The sequence below is a fragment of the Cupressus sempervirens genome, chromosome 6 (assembly GCF_028749045.1).
Source record: "Cupressus sempervirens isolate cs-2001-9-10 chromosome 6, ASM2874904v1, whole genome shotgun sequence".
NCBI classification, from domain to species: Eukaryota; Viridiplantae; Streptophyta; class Pinopsida; order Cupressales; family Cupressaceae; genus Cupressus; species Cupressus sempervirens.
This window is the reverse complement of record NC_143123.1, coordinates 393,320,823-393,339,557: the sequence shown is the minus strand read 5'-3', so window position 1 is coordinate 393,339,557 and position 18,735 is coordinate 393,320,823. Positions and strand designations below refer to the sequence as shown.

Sequence of the window (18,735 nt, the reverse complement as noted above, 5' to 3'; positions counted from 1 at the left end):
CTTAACGAAGTGAGTGATAGGTCACACTTTCAAACCTTAGTTGTAGGTAGTTCAATGTCCATTTTACATTTAAAAAAAAAATGAAGGTCCTACGACATCCCATGTAACGGCTACATGTTGATGAAGTTAGCCCTCACAACTACTGGTTCCTCTCCCCTAGTGCTGAATTCAAATTACCTGTAATTAAAAAAAAATAATTCAATCAATCGGTCGGAAATGCAGATAGCGCTGAATTCAAATTTTCTGTAATTTATATAAAAATTAATTCGATCAATCGGTGAGGTGTAGGTAGTATTAAAGTTGCAACCGAGTCCATACTTATTTGAACACCTAGATTCAAGTTCAAAGCTGAGCTGTAGACCGATTCTCCATTAGGAAGCAGCTTTTACTTGCTGAATGTTAGGTAACTCTGGTAACCTGGGGAGTTAACCTAAGTTATGAAGGGTTCGCGCTGCTCCTGTTAACACAAGAAGCTCCACGTTCGTTACCCTACCTAATCGGGTGCTATCGCCTATATATTTTTCAGATAAGGTAGAATGTATTCCACAAGCAGCAGACATTGGAATTTTCTTTTATAGATTTAATAAATCTTCTTACAAGGGACCTCATGATCAAGGGTATTTCTTATCCACCTAGCGGCATCCGTTGAAGTTTGCCGCATGTATAATGAAATGCAGCAGTTTACTCGATTCAACTTTCAAATATTGGGCATATTTAAACATGTAACATGTCTCTTGGAGATTTGATCACAGGTTCCATTGTGGAAACCCTGATGACTATCATTTGAGCTTATCCCTATTTACCGCATGGGGAAAAATGTCACTCGCATGTAAGTAGAAGACCTATAGGTGTTGGCCTCTGTGTGCTGATATTAAAATTTGCTATTATAAGTTATTTTCTTCTTTCTCTGACTTGCAATGTATTTAAAACCTGTAAGATAGCAAATGAATTTTTGATATTACCAATATTAAGTCGTTTTTGCTGTTTCTTCCAAACAAGCCCTGTATAATACATTAAAAATCTTTGCCTTTCAGTAATGCATTACTTGCTACTAACTGCTAGGACACAATACTGCAGATCTCTTTATTTATCTTTGTGTCTTCTGCTGCTAGAAAGGGCAGAGTCTGACTCCAGTTAGGTGGTTATGGTAAAGCTGAGTTTATGACCAACCAACATCCACGAAGATTTAGGATTGTCTCGGTTATTCCTTCTGAAAAGATCTTGAGGTGAAAATTTTCAATTTTTATATCTGGCAGTGGCATCGATTGATCTTGGCTGATGGGAGGCGATGGGCAATCTTTCTCACTTCTCAGGTTTCTGTGCTCATGGAAAACCATTCTGATATGTGAGTGACAGTAAAACAGATTTTGTATCTTATCTCAAAAAAAACCAGAGAAATGTTTTTTATTCGACTCAGAACTGCATCTCTTTAAAACCAAAAACTCATGCCAAATCAATCCTCATCAAAAAATCTGCCTCTGCTCCCACTAAGAGGAAAGGAAAAAGTAAAACCTATGGTTTGTAACTGTCCAACCGGACAATTACAAACCAACAGTAGGCAGCAACATACAAGTAAAAAAACAAGGCATTTGGGTAGTGGGCCCAGAAATTAATTCACTGTTACATTACCTGCCCTGCCTTTGAAAGCTTCTAAATCTCCTGATTCAGAAGACTCTAATCTTGTAAATGTCATGAGATTATCTTCAATGATCCATATGTTGTTGGAATCGAGCAAACCCACCCATATGAACAAATACATTTTATAATTTTTAGATCTTCTGACAGCAATATAGTGTTCACCATCTTTTCAACGTATCCTATTTCTTTTCTGTGGCAATGTTCTGGTCAAATCTCTTCGCATATCTTCATCAGGAACATGTGCAGGACCAGAACAATAAGGGTAAAGATCGGCAATATTGAAAACATCAGTAACATCCAGATCTTCAGACAAATCTAACAAATAGGCATTCCCTTCTTTAGTATTCTGCACAAATCCAATTTGTTATAAGTGCCTTGTGGAAATCTTTCTTTACATAAATATGCCACGACTTGTTCACCTTCATATATTTTCTCCTTCAATGCAAAATCAGAATTTCTTGTAAATTGTTCATTGGTTAATTGCAGTTTGTGCTTCACTTGCTGTTGTATCTCTTGTATATGCCTCGTGCAAAATCTTTGACATCTTGACTAACCCATTTCCCATTCAGAAGTTCGATAAGATCCTCAATGCCCTTGGGATTGCTTCCTAAAACAACTTGGAAGAGACTTACTAATGGACCTATTGATGCTTGAATTAAAAGAAAATTCAGCTTGTGCCAAAATCAAATTATACTGCCTTGGATTCTCATCATTTAAACAATGGAGCGAATTAGTCAATGTCAGGTATCCTGCCTTGGTTTGCTCATCTGTTTGAGGGTGATAGGCCGAACTGTATTGGAGCTTCCGTCGAGCTTCTTTCTCAAGGTCCTCCTATAGTGGCTCAAAATCTTGGTATCCCAATCACTAGCCAATGGTTTTGACAACAAATCAGCAACCTTACTTGCATCTTGTCATGACCCCTCCTAAAGAGAATCCTATAATTATGGGATAAAATATAATAATAATTCATATACTATTCCTAAAGAAATAATATTGATAAACTATAAATATTTATGATCTATTTTACTTAATTATTTATATGAATATAATGAAATTATTATTCATAATAATAATATTAATAAATATAAGGAATAAACATTATAATTACAATGTAAATCAATAAGACGATAATATATCTAATTATTATCACATTTAAATTATAATAAATAAGATAAATAATATTAAATATACGTGATATATATATATATATATATATATATATATATATATATATATATATATATATATATATATATATATATATATACGTATAATAATATATCATTATTTAATATAATGATCTTAGGGTATGTTTAATAATGATATAGTTATAATTTATCATAATATCTAAGATTACATAATATTGTAATAGTCTTTACATAATTTATATAATATAGTTAATATAATAATATAGTTTATAATCATTAAAAATAATATATAATTAATAAAATAATAAAATACCTTATTAATATAATTAATATTAATTTGAAAGGACACGACTCTATGAATATACCAAAGAAACGTGAATCGGAATTGGATTGGAATCGGCAAGGCCGAATCGAATCGTGAATCGGCAATGAATCGGCGATGAATAGGCAAATTTGAAAAAACCTTTTAAATTTAAAGATTTTAACAATTTAAAACTTATTTCATGCACCCTTTATTGAATATAACTTAAGCACACTATAACATCATCAAATAGAAGTTAAAACTTAACATACATAAACATGGAACATAAAATCCATCACATACGTAACTATATTATCTAAAATGTAAATTGTAGGCTAGCTGAAGTAAATAGAAATCAAATGATCATAATGATTTAAATCATAGAATGTATGTAAGATGATCCATAAGACATCAAATCATAAATGTATGTAAGAATCTAAGATGAAGATCCATGAAAGTTTGAAACATATGTCTATCAATGATTCAGTATCAATATCTGTTAACAAAATATAAAAACAAGGCTCCAGCTCAAGCTTCAGGCTCATAGTCATCATCATCCTCAACATCATCCTCAAGCTCGGCTACAGCCTCAACTTTAGCCTCTGAGTATCCAGTCTGCCTAGTAGCAAGGCGTCTAATGTAGGTCTTAGAGGACTGTCGAGCCATATCTCCCGCATATAAGATGGGCTCACGAATGTCGCTAGGGCTTGTGTCTGTGCGTGCACGTGTGCGTCTACCAATGCCTGAAGAACGTGCTCTAGCTGCCTCAGCCTCTATATCCACCTGGTCAATCCACGCACGGTCTTCCTCAGTGAAGACTGGATCTACAACCTCTGTGAGCCACTTTGATTCTGGATCAATCTCCTCCAGAATGATCAGAGAGGAGTCAGTGCCCAAAATCTGTCTGATCCTAAGACAGAGGTTGTAATGAACGAAGACAAAATCATTCAACCTCTGCACTGTCAACCTGTTTCTCCTCTTCGAGTGGATGTGCTCGAACATGGACCAACTGCGCTCACATCCAGAAGCATTGCTTGGCTGACTCAGAATACGAATGGCAATTTTTTGAAGTTTTTGGGTTGTGGCCCCAAACATTTGCCACCATCTATCTGAAATAAGGGAAAATAAAAATAATTAGTCTCATTTACAAATTACAAATTACAAATTACAAGTTAACTCTAAAATTACATAATCAACTTTAAGTTTAGAATCTAGATTCATGAACATTGAATATATTATTTAATTTTTACCTGGTTGTATTGTTTCCCGAGCATCTATGGCTACCCTGCTAGAGAAAAGTGGCCCTTCTTTATTATTGAACTTATCAAGCTCAATAATTGCAGCACTGCTATCCTCATCAGTACTCAACCTCTGGATCACGGTATATAATCCGGTGAGAACCTCCTCATTCGCCTTGAAGTCAGAACGGAAACGAAATGCCGAATTCAAAAAGTAAGCTGCTGCATGGATGGGTCTGTGGAGCTGATTCTGCCATCTCCTATCAATGATGTCCCAAATAGGGGCATACTTCTCTTGCACTCCTGCATACTGAGCTCTAATGGCCTCTTTGGCCCTATCCATGCCCTCATATATGTAGCCCATAGAGGGCTTCTCCCCATCAGCAGTTCGTAGGAGAGATACAAGGGGCTCAGTAGCCTATATATAAAGTAAAACAAAAATTTGAGTCAAAACTTAAACATAGAATAATTCAATAATATAAAGGCCTACATATAAAGTAAAACATAAATTTGAGTCAAAACTTAAACATAGAATAATTCAATAATATAACTTAAGGTAAAACTAAATCATTAAACAATTAGCATAGTAAACTGTAAAATATTAAATGTTAAATTGCAATAAAATTACCTTAAGGATTTCTCTAGTAGGTTTCCAAAAACCATCATCATCAAATATGCAATCCACCACATCTATCCCTGCAGTGGTCGTAGCATAGGAAGATGAAATCCACTCCCGCCCAACAAACATGCTCCTCAAATCATCCCTTGATGTCAACAAGGACTGCAAGGTGATGAAATTCGAGGCAAACCTCGTGATCCCTGGACGAGCTAACTCTTTGTCTCCTGTGTACTTCCTCATTGTGCTAAGGACAAATGAATGATTATAAATAAACTTGCATATGTTTTTTGCCCTTTCCACACATGACTTGACCCACTCAAGTTTGTGTCATGTCCCCAATTTTCGGTGGCAGTCTGATTAATTAATTTGATTAACTTGGTTGTCCAAAATAATGAATATTTGATGAGGACGACTAATTAATTATTTTAATTAAATAAATAAATGATATTAAGTTAATTACTTATAAAGTTATCAAATAAATAAATATTAAAAGATAACTTTATATTTAATTAATTTAATAAAGTGACTTGGATTATAAAATATTTAATAAAGTCACTTAAGAGATAAAATCAGAAATGTTCTAGAAGTCTCTGGAGAAGGTGGAGAGAAAAGAATAAATAGGCACCTCGGGGCTCCATTCGAATCAAGCAGTTGTTTTATCTCTTTGATTTCATATTGTGATTTAATCACAGGTGCATTGTGGAACCTAGGGTTTCTGCAATTGTCACAGTTGGCCATTGAGAACGATAACTCTCAATCGGTACGCAATTTTGAGGGTGTGAAATATCATCTGAATTATTGCAGATTGGAGGTGACATTCAGTCATTTCATCAGGGCAATTATCTGCGGCTTAAGGCCAATTTGTAGTTCTTGTATCACTATTCATTGAAGGATTTGATTCAGATCATCGGTTCAGGGGCAGAATTGAGGATTTGTTGCAAAGATCATCTATGGTGAAGCAATGATGAGCAATGACTAATCTAGGGACATTCGCTGCATAACTATATCAGGGAACGGCGTATTATTCTGTTTGAAGATATTGTTCGATTGCTCAGGATTTTCAGCAGACATTCATGTGGTCTTCATGTGTTCTATGCTGTGGTGTCTGGCAAATCTGCATTTTTCCAAGCCAGGCGTCTTCCTTTCATGCATTTCTGTCACTGTTCGAATATTAGTAAATATCGCAGGACTGGGGAAGTTGCGGGTGTATTGAAGGAAGTATGATAACCTCCAGCGTCGGCTTTAAAAAAATTGGTGCGACTCCAGGCTACCGCTCCAGTAGTGGGAATCCATCAGCGATACAAACCCATTAACTTCGACTGCGGGCAGCTTCTGTTTGCACAAGAGAAGAAACAAGGTTGATCAGGTAGGGGGGGTAAACGATTTAATCGTTTCAGGTGCCATTATTAAATATATCATCGCATAGTGTATGTATTGGTTCCTTGCGGAAGGTCAAAGGTGAGTTTAGAGCAAAGACAGAAATATAGTAACCAGAAGATCTGCGCAAGACTCGCAAAAATTGGCAATCGAATATCTGAGGCTCAATCCCGACCACCAGCTTCCAACACTCGGAAATCTCAGACCGATGGTAATTGCATACGGATAAGGGAGTTGGCAGCAATAGTCTTGTTGGAGGTCGCAAGCGCGATTTGTCATAGGTGCCGATAAGGTGTTTTATCAAACAGTTGGAAATAACTGTGATTACCATCTGTTTTGCTCATCCGCTAAACATGAGATGATTCCGTGCGGGTTAAACAGTGACAGCAGCCCAACCGGACAACTCAAGCATATATTCAGGGACTTGATATTTACTTCGACCTTGGCCATCTTCTGAAGATCAAATATGCCATGATAATTGGCAGCAAAACAAGGTTCAAAGATTCGAGCAAACTCTTGGCTTTTCATATCTATTATATGTTTTTGCTATTGTAACATCAGTATCTCATAGTTATTAATAAATGAAGAAAATATTTTAGCCTGCCCATTCTATGTGTTTTGCCTTCAAAATCGGAATAGCACAGACTCAATTATTTAGTAAAAGTAAGTCTCCAGTGTCATATCAGTAACAATATCGATTTAATAAGCAAGGGTCATCTCAGAAAGGTTATTTCAGTATCAGAGCTTGCTTGTAAAATGTTTGACGAAATGATAAACAATTGAAGGATAGAGAAATTTGTTGTGGGAAGAATTAATAACCTATTGGGGTTATTTCAGTGGTATCAGAGCTTGTCAACGAAGTGTTTGACGAAATGTCTAACCCTTAAAGTTTGAGTTTTTGGTGTTAAAAGAGGCAATAACCTGTCGGGGTTATTTTAGTTTGCCAATTTCCTCCAACATGAGGTCAAGGCAGTGTGCTGCACAAGGGGATCAAAATATGGTGGGGTGCCTCTCCATCAAAAGTTTGCCTACAACAATTTTAAGATAATTAGAAATTCAAATTTCAAACATGTTAGAACTTAGGAAACTTAGAAATTCTAAGTTAGAATTAGAAAAAGTTCAAAATTCAAATAAATTTATTTTCAAAACTTAAAAAGTTAAAAGTTTACCTGCAGCAACATAACTTGCTGCATTATCCGTCACCACTTGCACCACATGTTGTTCCCCCACCTCTGCTATAACTTCCTCAATAACCTCACATAAGTATGTGGCGTTTTTTACATGAGCAGAAGCATCAATGGATTTGAGGAACATGGTATATCCTACAAGTAACAAAACAACGAATTATAATTACTATTAGGAATCAACAAATCAAAATTTGAAATAGTCAATCACGATTCAAAATTATGTATGTAGGAAAGTAGAATGATCAATCACCTCCACAGGATACAAGAAAATTGAGGAGTGTTCTTCCCCTCCTATCTGTCCAACCATCATGGTGCAACCCTTTTCGATCCACTCCTTTCGGTTGTCCTCAAGCTCATGCCTCATATCCTCAACCATTTCCTCCAGGAGGTATCCACTCAACTCAGCCTCAGTTGGGGCTTTAAACCTCGGACCACAAATGGTAACTGCATCTATCATGTTCTGCCAATAAGGAGTCCTGTCACAAATAGATAATGATATTGATTAGAAATTTAGATGTCAAAAACTAAAATCATAAAACAAGTAGATATAATTAAAGTTTTACTTTTACTTTTAACTTTAACTTTGAAGATAACAAAGAAAAAAGAATCAATTACCTGGCTGCAATAAATGGAATGTTGCAAAAGTACCAGAATTTGCAAATCTCTTTTCTGGCAGCATCATGAATCTCCTTGTTCAAACCCATGCCCTCAAGCGTGGGTTGGGAGCCAGAGTAGTGCGGGGCACAAAGTAACTATCCATTCTGTTTTTCCGCACTCTAGGCCGCAATAGGTTGGTGTTGGACTCTGTCTCAGTATGAAACCGACTACCACTAACACTCACATGAGCACTAGCACTAGGATGAAAAGGAGGCCTAGAAGAACCCTCTCCAACACAACCTACGGATGCGGAAGCTGATGCAGATGCACTTGCAGATGTAGATGCGGTTGCGGATGTGGGAGCACGGGAGCCAATACCTCTTAACCCTTCAAGTTGCATTTTCTTAGTAAACTTGTCTTGTTCAATTTTTTCTAATGCCACTAAACAAGAGCGTTTTGCCTCAGCGGTTTGATGAGTGCAAACTGTGACATCATGGCTAGGTATGCCAGCAATGTGGTATTTCAATCTATAGATACCTCCCGAATTTATTTTTTCTTTGATATTTGGTTCTCCCAGGAAACTCTTCATTATATTTCCAGCATTCATCTTTTTTACCCATTGTGGAAATTGGAAAATGAAAGCAAAGGGCTGCTGCAATAAAAAAATTCATGTAAAAAATCAAAGTTTGCAACTAATAAACAAAAACTACAAAACAACAAACCCTAGTTTGCAATTTAGTAAAAATAAAAAACATTCAAGATTTGCTAATGAACACTAAAAAAATTTAACAAAAAATGCATACTACACTAACATGCAAAAAAAAAACCAACACTTACCTCTTGCAAATGAGTTGAGGAGTGTTGATATTGACTCCTTAATGCTCCCAATGCAATTTATGGCCTCCCCAGATGGACTTCTGATCTCTTTGGTGCTCTTCCTTCTTGCCGGTTGGAAACCTATGGATTCTTTTTTCTCTTCTTCTCTCTCACTCTTCCTCTCTTCTACTCATACTAAGCAAATAGAAGGCTCTTTAGGGTTATAACAAAGAGGAAAGTCAACTTAGAAAGCAAATAAAACATGTGTTTTTTTTTAAAAATTGAACTTTCTATCCTTGCTGCCGCGGCCGATTTTTGGAGATTCACGATGGCGATTTTGGCGATTTTTGCCATGAATCGCCGATTTTGGCGATTCATAGGAAAAAATCACCACCAGCGATTTCCGATTCCAAAAAAATCGTGAGCCATGAATCATATCGCGATTTCGGCGATTTTTGGAACTATGGAATATACTCATATATATAATATATCAACGCATTGGAAAATACATCAAAGAATCACAGACGGAAGCAGATAAGTAATGGAAGGGAACGGGCATACAAAGAAGGCCAACACGTGAATCCTCCAACGTGAACATCATCAAACCATATGAACAGGACACTCCACGAAGGATGAATATTTGGTTGTCAACCCCAAATCTGTAAGCAAGATATAACAATGTTACAAAACAAAGGGACCTCGACAAACATTTCATTAGTTTAAAGATAGAGGCAATACAAGCATCGGGGTTATCAAATACAACCAACACCAGGTAACATAAAAGTAGTGAAGATAGATTATTCACATATTCAGGAGATATATGAAAGGTAGACATTCAGCCCAGATGTAACACATCGATTTCTAGAGATGCTACAAATGTAGACACTACAATGTAGCAGTCCAGACATCTTGAATAACAATAAGCGAAGCACTAACCAATGAACAACACATTTGAGATGATCTACAGTCAGTAATAATACTCCGGTTGGTATAAATTAGAGTTGCAATTCCTAGTAGCTCCGTATCACAGTGAGCACGAGTGTATAGATAACATTTATGTATTGTGGGTACTACATGATCTCCTATCTCAAAATCTCCTTCGAGATTTTGACAATGAGTTGAGATGTTCCTGAAATTATACCGGAGCTGTTGGGTTATAACTTATAACCAACATTTCTTGCCATCAAACCAGAGGCCCCTTGCTGAGAAATATTATAAGAAACATATAACAGAATATATGCCAGATAACATTTCCTACACTAGGCATCAATTATTATTGTCCTTCTACCAATCTATATTTTGATCCCTCATTGGTCCGACAGCCTTATTGGGCAAATTCAATTATATACAATTAAATCTAACAATTAGGACAATATCATCATCATTGCATACAAAGTATGATCAGATATTCAGAACAATGGTCATATCTTCATCATTTTAAGCAACAATGCGAATGCTAATAATATGTTTATATCACCATATCAGAGAAATATGGCAAAAATGATACAAAGAAAAGAAAAAGTCACAAAAAACGAATGACCTCCAAAAGGGGTCATTACACATCTGCAGTTTTTTTGCATGGAATAAAGGCGGCCATCTTTGAGAATTGATCTACAACAATAAATATTGAATCATTATTTGACCGAGTACAATGTAATCCCAACACAAAACGTAATGTGCCCTTTTTGAAATGGGATTTAATAAGGTAATAGTCAAATTAAAATGTAAAAGAATAAAGATAAATTTAAACCATAAATATAAAGGAATACATTTAGATATAACCATAACTAAATTTTAGCCATAACTAAATTTTAGTTAAGTTTAATGAATTGTCAAACTCAAAAGGCATGAGATGAAAAGTTGTGAATCACTCAAACATGAGATATAAAAGGGAGAAGAGAACTTCATTTGAAAGGGGGAATAAGCAGGGAGGAAGGAAGAAAGGGTGGAAGATGTGAATCTTTAATAGAAGGGAAAAGAGGAATGAGAAGAAAATAAGAAAATGGTTAAATAAATAGAAATGATGAGGGGTTTTGACTCTTCCAAAGGTTGATTATAATGGAAGGTTGTCTCTTTTAAAGGGCAGCAATGATGAAGGGTTGTGACTCTTTCAAAGAGTGGTAATTATTAAAGGTTGCAACTCTCTCAAAGGGCACAAATAGTGGAAGGTTATGATTCTTTTAGAAGGTGCTAATTGTGAAAGCTTGTGACCCTTGCAAAGGGGGCAGACATGGTGAAGGGGTGGGACTCTTCCTCATATTGAAATATATAAAGGGGAGAATGTTTCATTTGAGGAGATCCAAGGGAGATCAATTTGGCGAATAATATATTATGCTGAAAAGCAACGATGAGAAAAGGTTACGCAATCCTTGACAAGACTAATTATTGCCTCTATTTTATGATAATTTTAAATACTCTGTTTTAATATTGCCAAGACATTTGTGCACTTATGTTTAGTTGAACTTATGATTAAGTCCAGATAGAACCGTTAACCTATGGTTAGATAGTATGTCATATTTTGCCAATATTATACATATAATGCAATATTTCATATAACCATCATAGTGTGTGTTCTAATATTTGGATTTAACTTGATTATGCTTATTTGCAAATATTTTTGCATCATAACTAACCTGATAGGGAAGAAGCTGGAGATGGTCGACAACATTTAAGGAGGAACATTAAAGTCCAGTCGCGGTGGAAGAACCATAACGGTATCAAGAGACACAGCCGCTACAAAGGAGGAGCTATTATTCCAGGAATGCAAGGATAAAAAGTTGCTATATTCCCTTTGTGTTTGCTATTGTGTCGAATTGGTTATCCAGACTTTATTGTTTCTACCATGAATTGTTATTTTTCCTTCTTTTTCTCTGGCAGATTTGTAGTCAGTTTGTTTTCTTTCCTGTTTTAGAATAAGTGTCGATCCTCTATTTATAGGGATTGGATCGATAGTTTTTAAAGGTTGGAAGAAAGTTTATGAAAATAAATTTTTGACTCTCATAGTGAATTGTTTTACAGTTTTATGTATTGTTCTTATGTAAAGAATTTTGGAATATAATGAAATAATTCTTGGTTTACATTTTGTGTTAGTAGATTAGCAGAAGCCGACCAAGGGGGCCCACTTGGGAGGTGGATTAGACTAGAGTAGTGTAGATTTACTTCCAACATTTCTAGTATTTCAAGTAGAAGTTGTAAGTTTCTTCCTATAGCATCATACTTTGTGAGTGTTCCTGCAGCAGTTGCAAGAACAGTTACAGTGGATGGTTTGAGTTGGAATATAAGTCAGCATTTAATTGCATTTCCAGCATTCATTTTAGTGAAGAGTTAAGTGTGTTAATTTCTTGCAGCACTAGTGTAGATTCTTTCTTTGTATTTTACTTTCCTGCAACATAAGCATAATGACTCCTTAAGAAACCTAGTGCACATACTGTGTTGACCATTTCAAGTATACGTCCTTGGGTTGACAAATTAAATGCACTTCATGGTGGAGAGAATAATCCTTAGATTGAATATACTAATTCTAAGTAAGGCCTTGGGCATGATTATCACACACCTATTGTGAGGCGGACCAATCCTTATGAAATGTGTCGACCCTTCCACCAATAAAGTATAAAGTAGGATCATTCCAAGCATTAAAAGGGATACATTGTGCTATGATTCAAGGGATATATAATTAGTGTTCTCTTAGCAATCAATACTCATTAAAGGGCAAATTTGAGTATAAGGCATCGATTAAGAGTAGATATAAAGGAAAATAAAATATAAGAGCAGGCCAGCTAATCAGCAGGGAAGATTGACCCAATCAGCTAACATATAATCAGTTATAAGTAGCGATAAGTATTGGTGACAAACTAATGAGCAGGGGTAAGGTTAAGACAATGGTGACATAGTGATGAGCAGAGATAACAAGGAAAGCAATGATAAATGTAATTAATCAAAGACAGCAATAAGGGGAACATTTAATATGCTTAATGTGCAGCTGTTATGGAAGAGGAATAGTGTAATGAAAAGGGTTTGTTAATAATGGATATGTCGATTCAGAGTGTTATCTCCATATAAAGAGACACCCCTCTTCAAAGAGAGGTATAGATGTATAAAGGAGATGACTTCTTGGAAGAGCGGTGTTGAACTAAGGATCACAAGCACTGACCCAAAAGACCAGATCAGTTCATCAAACACCATCAATCATCAGCAGCACAAATATATACTCAGCAGCAACATCAATCTGTCAAATAAGGGATAAATAGAGTGGAGGAAACAGTATTGAAGAATCAAGTTTTAATCATCTAATGGTTAGATACATACAGTCAATCATTCAAGCATCGGAGGAATAAAAAATAAAGTACATAACAGCACTTTAATAGTACATCAAAAGGTAAAGAAGGAATCTACATTAAGAGAGAGCAGCTTTAGGGCACCTTTCTATAGTGGCAAGTAGGGAGAACGGTTCGTGGGGCACCCTATTGCACTATGAAAGGGAGAGAACAACTAAGGGCACCCTATTTTAATTTCCTTCCAACCTCAATGTTGAGGGATTGTTGAAGATCTTCAACCATGTAAGAATGGAGAGGGGTTGCAGGATGGGAGAGCAACTATCTTAAGGCATCTTATGATGCCTCCTAATTCCATATCTTATATGTCTGAAAACCACCTTACCAAAGAAAGGGCCTGAGGTGTAAAAGAGGGTGGCAAGCAGGCTCATAAATAGGCCATCCTAGAAGGACCATTGTGGCTTAGGACAAAGATGGCACTTATAGAGTCAAGTAACCTCTTACGACCTTTGCTTGACTCCACAAGATGGAAACTATTTGTAGGGAGACAAGACATGATTGGAGAAAGTAGGTACAAGCGGCCAAGCAAGAGGGATGTGGTAGACATCAACACATAGGCTTGTTGTAGAAATGGCTTCAAGCAGACTCATCAATTTCTTCCTCCAATATGTTTATATTTTATGAATACAATGCGACTTGACTAACCATATATATATCCCTAGTATATTCCCTAAAATCACAATTGCAACAAATTAGGGTTAGGCTTACATCTTACTTAATATATCTTTACTCAATAATACAATCCTGGATTTGGATCTTGTAGTCACAACATGAAAGACACATACAGTACACATAGATAGATGAGTATTGGATGAACCAAGCACCGTAGTCATTTGAGATAAGCCATTTTCTTGAACCATGGTGCTTGGTTCATCTGATTTCCCACCTTTTCATATATTTGAGTTCAAGGATTCTTCGTGGAGCTGTACAAACTTCCAAGGTAACCCAATAGATAAGATGGTCTTGTTAGAACTAACTCAACAACTCACAGTCTATGACAAGATTCAAAAAGGGAAGAGAAAGTTGGGATTGCAGCTCCCAATTTCCATTGGAGAAGGAAAAACTATGACATGCCCATGTCTGAAGTCGGCTAAGAGATCATCAGATGAACTCCATTTCTTTTGTCTTCCCCTTTATCTGCAAAGGTCTGATTTTGATCCCTACAATAAGATTACATCAGTAGTGGGATCAAAGTACCAACATAAAGTCCACCTTGAGAATTTTTGGGCAAATGCTGCGAATGATCATGAGATTAGAAAGAAGATGCATTCAAGATTGCCATTGAGCATTATCAGAGCATGTAACATATTCCAGGTTCCTGATCAGATGGAGGATCCAAATGTGATGCAAAAAGGGTTCAATCTAGAAATGACCGTCCATCCATATGATTGGCAAAAGAAAGAAGTTACAGATCTGGATGCTCTTTCAAAGCCAGTCTTGGATTTTACAAAATAGTGGATTGATCATAAGCTTGAAAAACTTGTTGCACCAGCAAATGGATTCACGTATAGATTGATTGGTCACCGACTGCTCAAAGATGAAAGATCAGGGCAAATATCTAAAGGGATTGTTGAAGAAAGAGAAACTCATCAAAAGGTGTAGAGACCAAGAAAAGGAAAGAGGTAACTTGAGAAAATCATCCTAGGAGTGAGAAAGGCATCCAAGAGCCTCAATAGAAGAAGTAGAAATCAAGAAATGCTTCGTCTTTTTTGGGTTACACTCCTAGTGTTAAGGAGATGAAAACATTTGAAAAGTAGGAAGTAGAGACAAGTATAAGGAGATTTGAGCGAGAAGAAAATTTGGCCAGGCCAGTACATGACAGATTGAGTATAAATGCCTATGAAAAATCCATGCAAGGGAGAGGAAGAGATCAAGATAAAGCTATGAAGGAAAGTCCCATTGCAATCTTAGAATGAGAAATGATGGACGATGAGGCTAGTGCACAAGAGGAAGAAGCTCCTGCAGTAGCAATACATATTTCAAATGTTGAAGTTGCAACTCTTGAAGTGACAGTGGATAGTCTAGGAGGTGATTAGGAGATCAACTTTCAAGCAAAGGAAAGAACAATTGGTGATCCTAGGACCCTAGAGTGTACCTATTGTAGAGTGGTTAAACCAATGAATTCAAAAGACTCAACAAAGGGTGGTTCCGACAATTGAATTACAAGAAATTTTGGACCGAGCAAACTGATCCGATGAGCAAAGGAAAGCAAAAAGATTCACTAAGATTGTCAGAGGAGAATCGGGGTCCAGGATTTTGCAGATTGGAACTCCTATAGTTGGCAAGGGTAATAATCAGATTGCTCTAGATGAGTACCATGTCACGGAAATCAATCTTGATTGTGCCTCTCGAGAACAAATCATAGAAGAATTTGATGACTCTACGCAGGCTTTGAAAGATAGACTGGAGAAGCTAGAAGATGGATGACAAAAACAAAAAGTAGAAATCAAAGTCTTGTGTTAGTACATTAACAACCTGCCTTGTCCAGTAAGCGAGGAAGGTCCATCATTTGTTCCTATGACAGGTGTTTCAGCTAAAGCAGTTGATGATATTGATAGGATCAAGCTGATTGCTCAAGGTACAAAGGTTTGGGTTGAAGGAATTTAGGAGGAAGCATTCGAACATGCAAAAGAACTGGTGCAATTACATACTAGGGCATTAGCTGTACCCTGTAGGATCTAGTGCATGGAGGAATCATGAAAATATGAGCATATTTACCAAGATGAAATGATTTCCGATATTCACAATCTGATGGAGACCCCAAAGCAAGCATTGATCGATGATCGAGTTATTAGTGAAGGAGACATTATGATTTCCTTTGATGGTACAATGTAGTGATCATAGCTAAGGAAATGTTTGAGAGCTTCACCAAGGAATCCGTTCGATGGAAGAAGGTTGTTGACAACATCAAGCAAGGGGTGTCCAACATAGTTGCATCCTTGTTATCACAGAGATTGGTAGAGGATGAAATGACAATGGATAATTTGAAAGTCAAGTTAGAGGATTTCTTTTAGTTGAATGTTTTTGAAAGAGATGATTTTGAGAACTTTTCCATCTTCTCAAATACATTCACACCACTCAGGACTTGCTACCAGATTGGGAGGAAAGTTTGGGAAAGGCAGAAAGAGCAGTTGCAGTTCTAGATTCAAGCAAGAGTTGGCACCAAGCATCAGTACAGAAGAGTTGGAGACAGTGTTGGATCAATTCCATGCCTTCAAGCGGGGGAATCAAGGATAGATGCATTTAATGCATAGTGGGTGTTCTTAGTGGTCATTTATTGCACCCCACTACCTAAACAAGCATGCATAGTGGGCATTTATTAACCACTATAGTAGTGGATTCCTTATTGCATTAATGTAGATTCCTTTTCTTTGCCCTAATCCTAATTAGGGATGATGTGGCATGATCTGGGCCATCAGTTATTGTGATCTTCTGGGCCATCTGTTGTAATCGAGGACCTATATAAAGGCCTCACTCCTCATTTGTAAAAGGGGAGGATTTTCTAAGATTGTTGCTAAGAGCTACTAAGATATTAGAGTTTTCATTGAAGCTTGGTGAATACTTGACATGTCTTGGTGCTTGCTTGTTCTCTTGAAATCCCTTAGATTAAGTGTAGTTAAAGTGTTGTGATTGCAATGGAGAATGTGATGGTGTATTGATGAATTCCTTTGGTTCATACTTTTGACGTTTTAGCGATTCTAAATCGTTGTGCAAAGTTAGCTTGAACCCCTATCATGCATATGTTTAACTTTTATCATTCATATGCATTATTCTTTATGATGGTGTATGTGGTGGTATGAAAATATTTGGCATAACCATTGTGAAGATTGCACCAGTTTACATGTAGTTGTAGTATAACTTGGCAAAGTAGAGCTTGGTAAATTGAGGAATTTGTCCACCAGATGACCATCTATTGTCATCATTGCCCTTAGGAATAGATTAGGATCTCTAAACCCTATCCCATTTTATTTTTGCATATTTTGTGAAAACCTTCCAAAAAAGCACTTCATTGCAAAAACTTTAGATAGATCTCACATCCAGTATGGCTTGAAATGAATCTAAGTAAACATATGTAAGGCCCCTTGTAATCATCAACAAATCACATCAACCACTGTCTTGGCATTACAAGAAGGATTTTTTTTTACATGTATATGAGCCTGTAGTGCTTGTCAATTCAGAAGAAGACTTATCCGAGTTCAAAGAAGATATCAATAGGAAACCAAGAAGTGGATATGGAGGAAATACTTGGTGGTGTGCATAGCCTTTCACATTCATACTTTACTTGCCCATCTTGTCAAGATACCATTGACTTGATCAAGTTCCAAATGGGTTGGTATGAGGAGATATCTATGCAGCTCCCAAATTGGATGTCAAAGGAAGGTGGCAGTCATCACTCAAGTTGGGAACTAAATGTTGAAGAGAGAAATCAGTTGCATCAAGGAAGCGTGGCTAAGTATAATGACAATTATAATCAAGAGGAAGAACTTTCACACATTACTTCACAAGAAGGTGTTGAAAAGAAAATCAAGGACACAATCAATTTCATTAAAGGAAGGGGATACATAGAAGACATAGATCAACATAATGAAGAACTAGAAGAAAATCACCACAAGTTTGAGTAGGTGGTCCTTGGTGAACTTTCACTCATGCTACAAAGTCGAACTCTTAAGGATGACTTGCAAGAAATTTCACATACCCTTGAAATGGAAGGCAATCGAGTGGATAGGTTGAACGAGGAAATTCAAGTTATTACAGATGAGTCAAGGTATAGGGAATAAGTTGACAAAACCATTAAAGATATTGCAACCTTTGGGAGGATACTAAACAATATCATGAAGGAAGTTGATTCATTGCCAAATGTATTTCAAGATGATCAAGTTACTACAAGTGACATGGTTCACCATCAACTTTGACCTCCCGAAACAGTACCACTTGATATTGAATTTAATGATGAATTCATGAAGATGTTGGATGATCTTCCTTTCTGTCGCTAAAATGCTATGCTTGATGAGATTCTACATAGAGAATTGCAAGATATTCCTAAAGAGAAATCTACATGCAACACTATAGGTGAGGATGATGAAGAACAATTTGGGTTGATGTCACAATTGGATATTGCATTCAAACAACTTGGGAAGATAAATGAAGTAGACTTCATCAAGGAATCCTTGATTTTTAGGATGCACTTAGTAATACACACAAGGATGCATGGTTTGTGCTATATAAGGAGAAGCTACCTAAAGCAGTATTCCAAGGGCTTGATTGTAACCCATAAGTTCAATGCTTCCACCAGAGGAGGAATCCATCACCACCTGCGACCTCTTGAAGTTGTGAATAATCAATGAGGATTTCAACATAAATTACCACTTGAGACATGCCAAATTGTTTCTTGCCTTGCTTCTAATGTTGAAAATTTTGATAGTTATTATTTTGACTATGGAGGTTTAGGAAAGAAAAATTGCGTTTGGATTGACCATGGACCA

General features: G+C 36.5%; 1 protein-coding gene and 1 long non-coding RNA gene across 4 annotated transcripts in view; one reads left to right on the top strand and one right to left on the bottom strand.

The window, feature by feature from the left end:
* The first annotated feature begins 277 nt into the window (after nt 1-277).
* Nucleotides 278-18,735, top strand: part of LOC149552716 (LYR family of Fe/S cluster biogenesis protein) — a 76,841-nt gene continuing 58,383 nt past the window's right edge. Inside the window, exons 1-2 of one of the 3 annotated variants that reach the window (XM_089788270.1) lie at nt 278-531; nt 753-829. The gene's annotated coding sequence lies outside the window, so the exon portion shown is untranslated. The other 2 variants (XM_089788268.1, XM_089788269.1) reach the window with 2 other exon arrangements.
* LOC149552717 (uncharacterized) lies at nt 6,995-7,813 on the bottom strand. The gene is made up of 3 exons (XR_016353370.1): nt 7,759-7,813; nt 7,491-7,643; nt 6,995-7,349 (listed from the first exon to the last, which is right to left on the bottom strand). It is a non-coding gene; the product is annotated as an uncharacterized LOC149552717 (long non-coding RNA).